Genomic DNA, 13,185 nt, shown 5'->3' with positions numbered 1-13,185 from the left:
CAATTCTGATAACCATTATTCCACTCGGAGATGAAAATTTTTTTTTCTTTTGGTTTTTCGAGACAGGGTTTCTCTGTGGCTTTGGAAGCTGTCCTGGAACTAGCTCTTGTAGACCAGGCTGGTCTAGAACTCACAGAGATCCATCTGCCTCTACCTCCCGAGTGCTGGGATTAAAGGCGTGCACCACCAACACCCAGTGGAGATGAAGTTTTTAACCCAGCTCTGTACTTTAGCTGGGGTCTCGAACAATTAACATTACTTGGTCCCATTTTAGTTTTCCAATATTTAAAATGGAAATAACAGTAATGCCTTCCTTATGTACTTCATAATCTTGTTTTAAATCAATTTATAAACGGGAGTTTATTCCACTCAGCACAAAGTGCTAAGCGAATGGGAGGTATTTTGTATTATTTTCCCTCTCTTAAATTGTGTTTGAGTTTTTGTTTTGGAGACAGGTCTCATATAGCCTGGCCTGGACTTAACCTTGATATGTAGATGAGGAGTAACCTAGATGATGCCTTTGTCCCTACCTCCTGAGTGCTGGAATTACAGGTGTGTACCACCATACCAGTTTTATGCCACGCTAGTGATTGAACTCAGGGCTTATTTCATGCCAGGTAAGCATTTTACAACTGAGATATATCTCCATATTTCAAATTATTTTCTATTAACAGGATATCATTAATCAGGATACCATTATCATGAAAGTATTATAAACACAGAAATATCAAGAACTTGAAATTTCTCACTAGGATACCTGTAGTTCTTGGAACTGGAAATGTGGAAGGACAAACTAGCAAGAGACCTAGTTCCTAGGTTCTGAAAAAAACTTTGTACCTAATAGGAACCCTGTATATATAGAATAGACTAAGCAGATTAAAATTGGAAATAAGAGATGTCCATTTCAGAACTGTCATGGAAACCAAGAACGGGCAGAATAAGCAAAGCCAAGAAGAGATTAGTGTGATGTTTAAGGTAAATAATTGTAAGCCAAGAACAGAAATAAGAGCACATACTGCTCTTGCAAATCACCAGATTTTGGTTCTAGGAACCCATGTTAGGCAGCTCACAATGCCCTGCGTCTCCAGCTCTATGGCATCTAATGCTGTATTCTGGTATCCATAGGCACCTGCTCTTGCATCTGTATACCACACAGAGGCATACACATACCTTTTAAAAAGATTTTAAAAGCTGAAAACATTATTTAAAAGAGGTGAATTTCAAATAATATCAAATCAGGTATTCACAACCATATGTAATTCAAGCACACTCCAGGGCTTCAGTGTCTGTAAGGGAATTGTTTTGATATGCATGAGATTTAAGAGAACATGGGCTTTCTAAGATATGGAGTGTAGGCTTCTGATTATAACTTGCAAATCTTAAAGGCATCTTACTTGCATCATCTTGGAGAAGGGGACAGGATAAAAATGTTATGATATCTCATATCTGTGTATTTTAGGCATTTTAGTTCCCTTTGCCTGAGATGCCCTCCCTGTCTTCCTCTGCCAAACTACTCCCAAATTCAACTTACAGTCCTAGTATAATTTTCTAATTTCCTAGATAAATTCTTCAAAATCTCTGGTAGATTTGATATGTGGCTCAGTGGGAATGCACTTGTCTAGCATGTGCTATGCTCAGCACCACAAAAATAATACAAGTAGTTATATAAAAGGGCTCTGTGCTCACCCTATGTCTGATGAACTTAAAATGTTCACATTCATTTTTATCTTAATTTCAAGAATTATTTTGCTACAAGGAACAGTGTCTCTCTTATAGACAATCTTACATAAAATAACATAATATAATGATACAGAAGTCTCCCTTGATAAGTAAAGGCTATGTACCACCAGATTTATGAGTGATGGGGATCTAGATTTGAAAAGTCATCTGGGTGTGAAACAGCTTCTCTCTTGTCCTGTAGGCTGTCATGGTTTGAATAGGATGGCCCCAATTTACTCATGTGTTTGAATGCTTGGCCTACAGGGAGTGGGACTATTAGGAGGTGTGTCCTTGTTGGAGTAGGGGTGGCCTTGTTGGAGGAAGTGTGTCACTGTGAGGTCAGGCTTTGAGTTCTCATATACTTAAGCTATGCCCAGTGTGGGACACTGTCTTCTTCTATTGCTTGTGGGTCAAGATGTAGAACTGGAATCCAGTAGCAGAGAGGGAGGAGTGATGAGCAAAGGGATCAAGACCAGGCTGGAGATACCCACAGAAACAGCTGACTGGAACAAGGGGGAGCTCATAGCTGAGAAACCAGCATAGGACTGATCCAGAGCCCCTGAATGTGGGTATCAGTGAGGAGACCTCGTCAATCTATGGGGCCTCTGGTAGTGGATCAGTATTTATTCCTAGTATATGAATGGACTTTGGGAACCCATTCCACACAGATGGATACTCTCTCAGCCTAGACAAATGATATGGCAGACTCTGAAGATTTCCCATGGCAGGCCTCACCCTCCCTGGGCAGCAGAAAGGGAATAAGAAAAGGAATAAGAAAGCAGAAAGGGATAAGGAGTTGGTGGGAGGCAGGGGAGGAGGAGAGGGAGAGGGAACTGGGATTGACATGTAAAACAAGCTTGTTTCTAATTTAAAAAAAGAAAAGAAAAAAAGGAGAACTCTTAGCTCCTTCTCCAGCACAATGTCTGCCTGCATGCCACCATGCTTCTTTCTATGATGATAATGGACTAGACCTCTGAAACTGTAAGCCACTAACAATCAAATGTTTTCCTTTATAAGAATTGTGTAGTAATGGTGTCTCTTTGCAGGAATAGAAACCCTAAGATACATTCTTTTTTTATATCTGCAGTTATATGGCCTTATCTCTAAATACAAGCTTTGAATTGCCCTTTTCTAGAGGGAAGAAGTAATTGCCAAGGAACCAACAGATCTTCTGGTCTAAATATGAATAAATATTAATGAGAATCCAATTCTCAATCCTAACTGTTGAGGAAAAGGGTAAAATAGCTTCCTTTGGGTACTGTTGTATAGCTGGTTTAATTAGCTGTGGCCTTTGAAATACATCCTTGCCTTATTACCTCCCCAAGATATCAGTCAATGAACTCTGAGATGGATGCCATAGGCTACTAGATATCTCTACCTGATCACTTCTCTTGTGTTTCACAATAATTTTCCTGTCTTTAAGAAAATCTAGAAATTATGCCCACCAGAAATGAAGGTTATATTTTCCAGATTATAATGTAGTAAAGTGTGGTTATGTGAGTAACTTTGGTCAGTGAGATACGAAAACATTGTGTGCAATTGTTTGCTTTGCTTTTAAATGGAAGGCCATCTCTTTATTTGCTCTTGCCATTGGTGAGGATTTGGAAGTGATAATGGAACATCATTGATATGTGACAAACTTCTATGACAATAGAGCAATTGATAAGACGTGGCACTATCTAGTTATCATACCAGCCATATATATATATATATATATATATATATATATATATATATATATGATATACAATGATATATATGATATACATATATATGTATAAATATAATCATTGTATATCATATATATCATTGAATATCATATATATATATATATATATATATATATATATATCATTAAAAGATAACCTAAAAGACACACAGGTTTTAAAAATTAGCCACTGTGACATTGATTCAAGATGGCTGCGGCTGCCTGTACCTATAGAGGTGCAGAGCTGATTTTAAGAGATGGCTGAGTGTAGCTGCCTTGTGCAGTGTAGAGAAGCAAAGTAGAGATGTGATGGTGGTGATGATGTGTATGGGAACATGGCCAAGCTGGACAAAGGAACATGTTTTTGCTGAGTAGGGCCTGTTCTTGTTCTGCCGGGAGGCTCAAGCCAGTGGCCTGGCCTGTGGCATGTAGTTGCTGCTGCTATAACTCTTGCTGCTCTTCCTGCTTGGAGAAGAAGAGCACAGTGGCGCTGCCATCTTTGGGCTGCAAGCATGATGGTCATGCCCAATTAGCCAATGGTACAGCAGTGAAAGATGTTGAAGCATAGCATGGTTGTGGTGGACAAAGGGGCATGTTTTTGTCAAGTAGGGCCAGCAGGATGGTATGCAGCAGCCCAGAGATCAGCCTTATGGTCAGTCAGGACAGGGGCATCATGCTAGAGTCCATGGTCTGTGTTGCCTCCAGAGACCACCAGGGGCCATGTTAATGTCTGTGATCAGGGATACCGCAGAAGACTATGTTGATGTCTGTGATCCCTGCTGTGGCTGGAAGCCATGTTGATGTTTGTGGTCCATGCTGCCACCAGAAGCCACAAGCCCCATTGAGGTTTATGGTGAGGTCCATGTTTTGCTGGAGGCTATGTGGATGTCTGTAGTCTGTGCTTCTGCCAGAAATCATATGGAAGTCTATGATCTCTGCTGCTGCTGGCTGTTATAGAGAAGGATGCTTCTTTGCAGTGATATCGTGTTATCGATGTCTGTAGACTCATTACTAATAATGCAAGACATTGAAGGCTTATGTGACACACTCCCCTATGAAAGAGACAGTTCAAACAGTTTGAGAGTCCTTAAAGAGAGTCCCTAAAATTGCTGAAGTATAAGTTTTCACAGTTGATGGATTCTGGCAGGGGTGGGGTGGAGAAGGACTCAGTTACTTTAAAGGGCTTGCTGCTGGGAGTTTGACAATGTTCCAGTGAGTATATAGACAGCACTAATTGGACTTGGTGTATTTTTTTTCTTTGGAGGGCATGAGGGTGGAATGGTGGACCTGGGAGGAATGAGAAGCAAGTATGATGGGGTGCATTGCGCAAAACTACAAATAATCAATAAAGTATTATTTTGGGGAAAATCAGAATACAATCCAGAATTGATAATGAACCAAATATTTAATTTTTAAAAGGGGAAAATTAACCACTCTTATTTTGAATCACTTCTTCATAAGACAAGTGTAGCACGAATAAAAAAAGACCCAGAGACTGATATTGATGTTCAAACTTAAAGCTGAATATCAGAAAAGCAAAGCAGCTGGCCACTAGCTGTCACCTCTAGCTCGGGCTGAAAGGGCTGATCCACGCAAGAAATCTTCTCTCCTCAGTGTGGCTGGAGAATGAATGCCTCTCTGAGACCTTGCTTCTGTTTTGTATACTTCCCTAATGTTGGAATTAAAGATGTAAGATACAATTCTCTTTTAGACTGATTCTCTCTTGTGTAGATCTGGGTGGCCTTGGACTCACAGAGATCTCTCTACTTCTTAATCTTGAGTCCTAGGATTAAAGTTGTGTACCACCACCTCCTAGCTTCCTTTAGCTGCTGGGATTAAAGGTGTGTTCCTGGCTTCTAAGGCTTGTGGCTGACTTTGCTTTCTGAATCCTCAGGCAAACTTTAATAAATCATAAATAATGTATCACTACAGACAAACATCAATTCTGTGACAGATAAGAACCTGAAAGGTTTTGGTAACAAGGAGTATGGTATACTAGAGTCATATGACTATTTTCTTTTCCATCCTTCCTTCCTTCCCTTCCTCATTCTCTCTCTCTCTCTCTCTCTCTCTCTCTCTCTCTCTCTCTCTCTCTCTCAAGAACATTTACAGTGATTTCCATAGGGACTGTATTATTTTACATTTTCCCCAAGAGTGTTTAAGGGTTTTTGTTTCTCTATACCTTCAACAAGTATTTTTCTCTGTTTTTTAATATTTAACTAAAATTTTATTTTATGTGCATGGGTTCTTTGTCTACATGTATGTTGATGTATCACAAACATGCCTGCTGTTCATGGAGGCCAGAAGAGGGTATGGATCCCCTGCAACTGGAATTACAGACATAGTAAGCTACATTGTACACACTGAGAACTGAAGCAGGTTCTATAGAAGAGCCGCTAATGCTCTTAATGATGGGGCAGTCTCTATAACCCCTTGTTTATTTTATTTTATTTTATTTTATTTTATTTTATTTTATTTTATTTTATTGTGTTGTTGTTGTCAGCTATTCTGATAGGAATCAAAGGCAGCATGCAATAGAGATGCTTGCACACACTGTACTCATAAGCTGATTATGATACTATTAAAGTGGCAAAGTTATGGAATCAGCCTATGTACCCATCAATTGATAAATGGATAAAGAAAGTGTAACATATACATACGTATGTATTAGTCAACCCTTAAGAGGAACCAAAGTAGCATTTGTAGGAAAATGGTTGGAAGGAGACAGTATTTAGCTTCCCTATTGTACACACTAGTCCACCTTTCCTCCTCCTAATCTATGGCTCTTTTTAGAGTAAACATAGGAAATGAAGCATATAAGACTAGCATTTCTGAATCCATCTTATTTTGATTAGATTATATGCCATGTAGTTCTGTAATAGACACTTGGTGGCATATATTAAGTGGTCAATAAATATACAAATGTTATTCAGGACTCAAGAGTCATGGGATAGTTTCATAATATGTACAGAAAATAAAGATCAGACTATCAAACTCAAAGAATATAGTCATAATAAATACCACTGTGTGAATTTTCAAGGTATGGATCACACATACATGAGTCATTGATAAAAACTAATCACCTCAACCCGTGACAAAATGTGAATTGTTACACAGGCAATAGACCCACCTAGAATTACCCAAATAGAATGTAGTTTTATATGTCTTGAATTTGTACTCAGACTTGTTGGGTTGAGTTCAGCCATCTTTGAGCAGTATGCCCTTAAATAAGTAATTTACTGTGGCTCATTTCTCTATATGCAAAAGAGGAATCATTCAAAAAATAGGAATCATTCCTTCTTTGTCAGTAAACCAATATGTGAATATTAGCATACTCAAAATCCCTCCCTACTACTTCTGGTGTGTCTCTCTATCTCTTCCAGATGCTCTCTAATTTTTTGTCAACTAGTTGCTGACTCAGCCTCCTGACCCAAGCTTAACTTTATTTAATTAATACGAATGGAAGCTTGGGGCTCACAGTGTGAGCAATTGTCCCCCAACAGCACATAAAGTTATATTTATAAGTGTATGTGTATGTCATAATAATAATTAAAGAATAGAGGAATGAATTTGAGAAGGGGGCATCCAAGTTGACATGCCAACTGGTGTTGTCATTGTCTTTTCAGATCTTGTTTAAGCCACTATATTTTTTTCTATCACATAGGTGCAGCTGACCTGTCATATGAAGAAGACACTATCCCACAGCAGATGCCATGATCTTCTGGCTGTTTATAATCTTTTCACTCCCTCTTTTATGATGTCTCCTACAGGGGCTGTATTGTAGATCCATAAGTTGAGCCTGGGCACCCTACAATGAATTGTTCTCTGTATTTTGAGCAGCTGTGGCTTTCTATATTGGGTCTTCTGCTTCTGTAAAAGCCTCTTGGACAAGTAGTGAGAGATACAATTTTCTATGGGGATAAAAAAAGTTTAGAATACAATTAGAAATTATACAGGTTTAGTAAAGTGACAGTAGTAGGTTCTCTTGGAGTTGATGGCATTATCAGTTACAGGAAGTGGGCTAGGTTTAAAGTATCAGAGAATTGCCCCCTAAAGAGTGCACCTTTCATTCAATTAGATGACTGTTTCTTACCTCCACCATAGCTATAAGTACCCCCATTTCAGTTTTTGGAATATCTTGCCATTCTGGTGATTGTTATGGTTTCCAAGCATTACCATTGGTTAGGACTGTAATTGCTATTCTATTTTGGCAGCTTTCATAGTACCTGAGGAGGAAGGCTTCCAGGAGAGTACCAGCTATATTCCTCCAAGTCCTGTATCTGAAGTGTGTGGTGTCTTCAGCAATAAGGTATGAACATCAATTTCTTGTAGATTATCAAATATAAAGATAATAGCCTACATTGTTTTGGAGGCCTCTTAGACTCTCCTGACTAACAATAGGAAATACGTTTTCATGTTATTAGATAGTCTATGGCTTTTGGGGATAGCGTTATCATCCAAGTGTTATAACTTCATTATGTATGCATTAATTTAAATATTCAATATATTTAAACATATATAAAACATTAAATGTATGTATATTCAAGTAAACATTAAATAGTATTATAATACATGTTCTAATAGGCCTTACTATTAAAAGCCTGGAGCCAGATATAGGGGAAAATGCTGAGAGATCAGAGAGAAGAAAGAACAAGCCAAAGCCACCTTTACCTCACTAACTTCCCAGTGGAAAAGAGAGCAAGTTCCTGTTTCTGCCTGCCTATATTCCTTTCTCTGCCTAGCCATCTCACTTTCTGTCTGTCTGTACAGACCTCCAGACATGTATGACTAGCTAGTGGCAAACTCTACCCTCTGATTGTCAGATAGGCTTTATTTAAAGTACAAACAAGATATCACCACACAATATGATTCCATATTCCCTCCTGTAATAGCATCTGTATACTTTTTACTATACTTTCTAGAGCTCCTTTTCTCCCCTCTCCTGGGTCCCTTTCCATATATATAATATATATATATATATATATATAATATATATTAACCGATACACACACATACAACACACACACACACAACACACACACATATATATGTGTTATATATATATATATATATATATATAAAATCCAGGTTATATACTCACATCTAAACATTGGGCCTAGGATCTACTCATGTGACAGAACAAGTGGCATTTGTCTTTCTTGGTCTGGCTTACCTCACTCACTGCAATATTTTCTACTTCCATTAATTTACCTGTAAATGTGTGATTTCTCTTTTCTTTACAGCTGGATAGAGATTTTACCTAACCACATTGTTATCCAGAAATCCTTCATTTCTTCATCTTGGTCATAAAGATGTCACCAAGTTTCTTTTACAATCAAGAATCACTTGGTCCACTATTTTTCTAACACTTGAAAGTACTTTGCATACAACTAATTACTATAAGGCTCTTCATTCTGTAGAACAGTTTTATTATACAATTAGAAATAACCTAGAAATAAAAAACTTGGTAAGTGATTCAGGGTTTCTATAATTTAATTGCTTCATAGCATTTCACAAAATGAAGATATATCTTACATACTGGATCATACTTATATCCAGTGCTAATGTTAGACCTAGTTACTTCATGGTACCCTAAGAACAGTTGCAATTAACTCTGTCAAGGCCCATTGCTCACTAAAGCCAGAAATCCCTTCATAATAAAGGAACTGCCTTAATAAAATAAAATAAATACAATAAAGTTTGTCATTCCAGAGATATAGAGAGGCCTTGGATTTTAACCACTGTTAGGAAAAGAACAAAATACACTACTTAAATTGGCACATATATGTTTTGTTTAATGAGGACAGATTTTGATGAAAGGAGAGGGAGAGATGAGGAGCCGACTGGTTCCTTCATTAGGGAAAGGTTGATTTTAAAAGGATGCACATAGGAAGGATAGTAGTGCAGAAAGCCTTAACTAACACATTAAATACCTTCTGCACTGGGCAGTCAGGTATACATCATCTGCTTTTAACTACCTTTCCACAAAGCCTTGAAATTATGGCATATTAGAATTGGAAATGTTTGGAAACATGTGCATTTTTCCTATGTAGGATATGGTCATCTTCTGAGGTAACCAAACTATTTATCTGGTTCTGGCAGGTGTTGAGGCCAAGGGGCCCTTTGTGTGCTGCTACGGGTGGGCAACAGGAAAACAGTGAGTACTGGAGGGAACAGAGGTGCCCAAAGCAATAAAGAGATTCAGAATAGGAGGAGCTGAGTAGTTGAAGACCCAGAGAATTTGAGGGTGTTGCCCAGGGCATGACTGTCCATATGGCTGTAACCTGTGCCTCTCTTCACATTCAGACACTGATCTAGTCTTGAAAGTTCCTTCCAGAGGCAGTTATGCCTATCCATTTTTCTCTAGTTTGCATTTCTGCTTTTTCAGCCTTCTGCACAAATGCTTTCTTGGCAGTATGGTTTTTGCATACTTCTCTCTAACGGCTGGACATTGATAAATTTGGCTGCACTCCTTGTGGCACATTCAAGCATTAAAGAATCTGCCTGTGTGTCTATTTCCTTCTTTGTTTCCCATCTTGCAGTTTCCAACTGAGGTCAGTCAGCAGGCTGAGTGATGAAAAGCACTGTTCTATTCTTGCCCAGTGCTGAAGGGAGTATGTGTTAAACCCCGTTGCTTTGAGTATGCTGTTTCTTTGCCACAGCCCACAGCAGCCTCAGTACCCTCAGCTGCCTCAGATGTCCTGCTTGGTGAGACTGAATTATGGCCCCTGATGGAAATAACTATGAATGATCTTCATGGAAATAATGTAGACTAATGAATGGTAATCCAGATCTGGAATTCAAGCCTCCATAGTTTATGTGACAGCCTCCTGCCGAAAACCTTCATGGGAATGATTCTGATGATGGCAGGGCTAGGCTCCTATCTCATTTGACTCATGAAGTCGCCAGTCCCAGCATTAAGAGACACAGAAGACCAATAGCAGAAATGACAGCAATGATAATTTATTGAGGCTAGGGTAATTTATTGACTTGACAGCCCCTGATGCTTAGGTATTGTTCTCTTACAGATATGCTTTATGCAAAGGAAGTCCAGGTGAATTTCAATTCACTATCATTTGCTCCCAGTTACTGCTATCTTCATTGTGCTTTAATTGCCCTCATCTTTGGTTATGTATAGTTATCTGTTGAATTGATTTCAGTTTTATTTGCTGTTGTTCTCTTCCTTGCACCTTAAGACCAGAAAGTCTTCCTTTTTATTATTGTTCATGCAGAATACTGCACAACAGTTGGCCTATTCTAGTTGTCCATATTTTTTGGGGGGGGGCAGGAGGAATCATGGATCTATATTTTTATATCATGATCTCTTAGAGCCAATAGCTTACCTGAACACATCTCAATTACTTAAACTACTTAAGATAAAATATGCAGTATTGGGGTTTACCACACTACTTTTTCTTAGATGTTCAGAAGTAAAGTTACGTGAATCTGAATTTCAATAAAATTCTTAAATTACTGTAAAGCATGAGTATTGAAAATGCTTCTTCCCAGCCCTAATGGATATATCTAAATCAGAGATCCTATATCTATGGGTCTGGCAACATTGTGGAAGAAGGGGCAGAAAAAATGGAGTTAAAATACCAGAACATTTTCTATGGAACATTTTTTCCTAGAAATGGCTGCATAAACAATATTAGAATAATGCCAATATCAATGTACATGCAAAGAGTAAAATACTGCAGGGTCCCATACCAGGATTAAGAACTATGGGCAACTAGTGACTGCTAGGAGAAAGAGAATTAACTTTTCCTGGGGAAAGCCTCCTTACAGATTGTCTAGTGCAGAGTAGTAGGCCTGAAAGCAAATATACACAAATAACAAAAGTGAATGCCATAGGAGATATATATATATATATATATATATATATATATATGGATATCTCCTGTGGGAGGTGAGAAGTGATGTAATTCTTTTGCAATTAAAAATATATAAAAGAAAATTTAAGCCCAACTTCCACCTGCCCACTCTGGGAACTCCTGTCCTGGAGTCTGCAGGCAGATCAACTCGGCCCCTGAGGACCAAGCAACCTTGGAGTCTGCTGACATCTCTGTGCTAGTCCTGCTCCCACCCACCTGGACAGCAAGTGCCTCAGACTCACCTGCATCTACCTTGAGACACATCAGAGTATCAGACCCTCTTGAACCCACCAGAAGAGAACCTTGGAGCCCTACACACCAGTAAAGGAAGAGTCATCACCTGCACCCACTGGAAGGAGAGACAGGAAGACGAAATATAAGAACACATCCAACAGCAGAAAAGCCAATATGATGCCACCAGAGTCTAGGACTCTATACCAGCAAGACCTGAACATCCCAACACAGAGGAAGCAAAAGAGAGAAACCTTAAAAACAACTTTATGCAGATGACAGACTCTAAGAGAGAAAATGAGAAAATCCTTCAGAGAAATGGAAGAAAAGACAAACCAAAAGATGCAAGAAATCAAGGAAAGCCAAGGAAATACAATTAAATAGCTGAAGGAAACAGTCCAGGACCTGAAAACTTAAATAGAGACAATAAAGAAAACACAAACAGAGGGATTGATGGAAATAGAAAAGCTGAGTAAACAATCAGGAACCACAGATGCAAGCATAACCAACAGAATGCAAGACATGGATGACGGAATCCCAGACGCTGTGGATTAATTAGAGGAAATAGATTCATCAAGCAAAGAAAATCTTAAGTCCAACAAATCCTTAAAACAAAATCTCCAGGAAATATGGGACACTGTGAAAAGACCCAACCTAAGGATAATAGGTATAGAAGAAGGTGAGGAAATCCAACTCAAAGGCCCAGAAAGCATATTCAACAAAATCATAGAAGAAAACTTTCCCAACCTAAAGAAAGACATGCCAACGAAAGTACAAGAAGCCTACAGAACAAAAAATAGATTGGACCACAAAAAGTTCCCTCTTCACATAATAATTAAAACACCAAACATACAGAATAAAGAAAGAATATTAAGAGCAGCAAAGGGAAAAGGCCAAGTAACATATAAAGTCAAACCTAGCAGAATTACACTAGACTTCTCCATGCAAACTCTGAAAGCCAGGGACCTGGATAGATATTCTACCAACTCAAATAGAACATGGATGCCAACCCAGACTACTGTATCCCGCAAAGCTTTTCTATCACTATAGATGGAGAGAACAAGATATTCTATGACAAATCCAGATTCAAGCAATACATAACCAATAATCCAGCCCTACAGAAAGTACTGGAAGGAAACCTCCAACCTAAGGAAGTTAACTACAATCACAAAAACATAGGCACTAGATAATCCCACTTTACCAAAAACCAAAAGAAACAGCAGGGTAAATCCAAACACAATACCACGACCAATCAGAAATAAAAAACAAACAAGAACAAGCATTCAATGGACCTTAATTTCTCTACATATTGATGGTTTGAACTCGCATATAAAAGGACACAGGCTGAAAGAATGGATACTAAGATAGAATCCATCCCTTTGCTACATACAAGAAAATTACCTCAATTTCAAAGACAGACATTACCTCAGAGTAAAGGGTTGGGATAAGATATTCCAATCAAATGGACCCAAGAAACAAGCTGGGGTAGCTATCCTAGTATCTAACAAATTAGATTCCAAACTAAAATCAATGAAAAGAGATGAAGAAGGTAATTTCATATTCATCACAGGAAAAATCCATCAGGAAGAAGTCTCAATTCTAAACATCTATGCCCCAAATAAAAAGGCACCAACATTTGTAAAAGAAACATTA

The sequence above is a fragment of the Cricetulus griseus genome, chromosome X (assembly GCF_003668045.3).
Source record: "Cricetulus griseus strain 17A/GY chromosome X, alternate assembly CriGri-PICRH-1.0, whole genome shotgun sequence".
In the NCBI taxonomy this organism is placed as follows: domain Eukaryota; kingdom Metazoa; phylum Chordata; class Mammalia; order Rodentia; family Cricetidae; genus Cricetulus; species Cricetulus griseus.
This window is presented reverse-complemented; position numbering follows the sequence as displayed.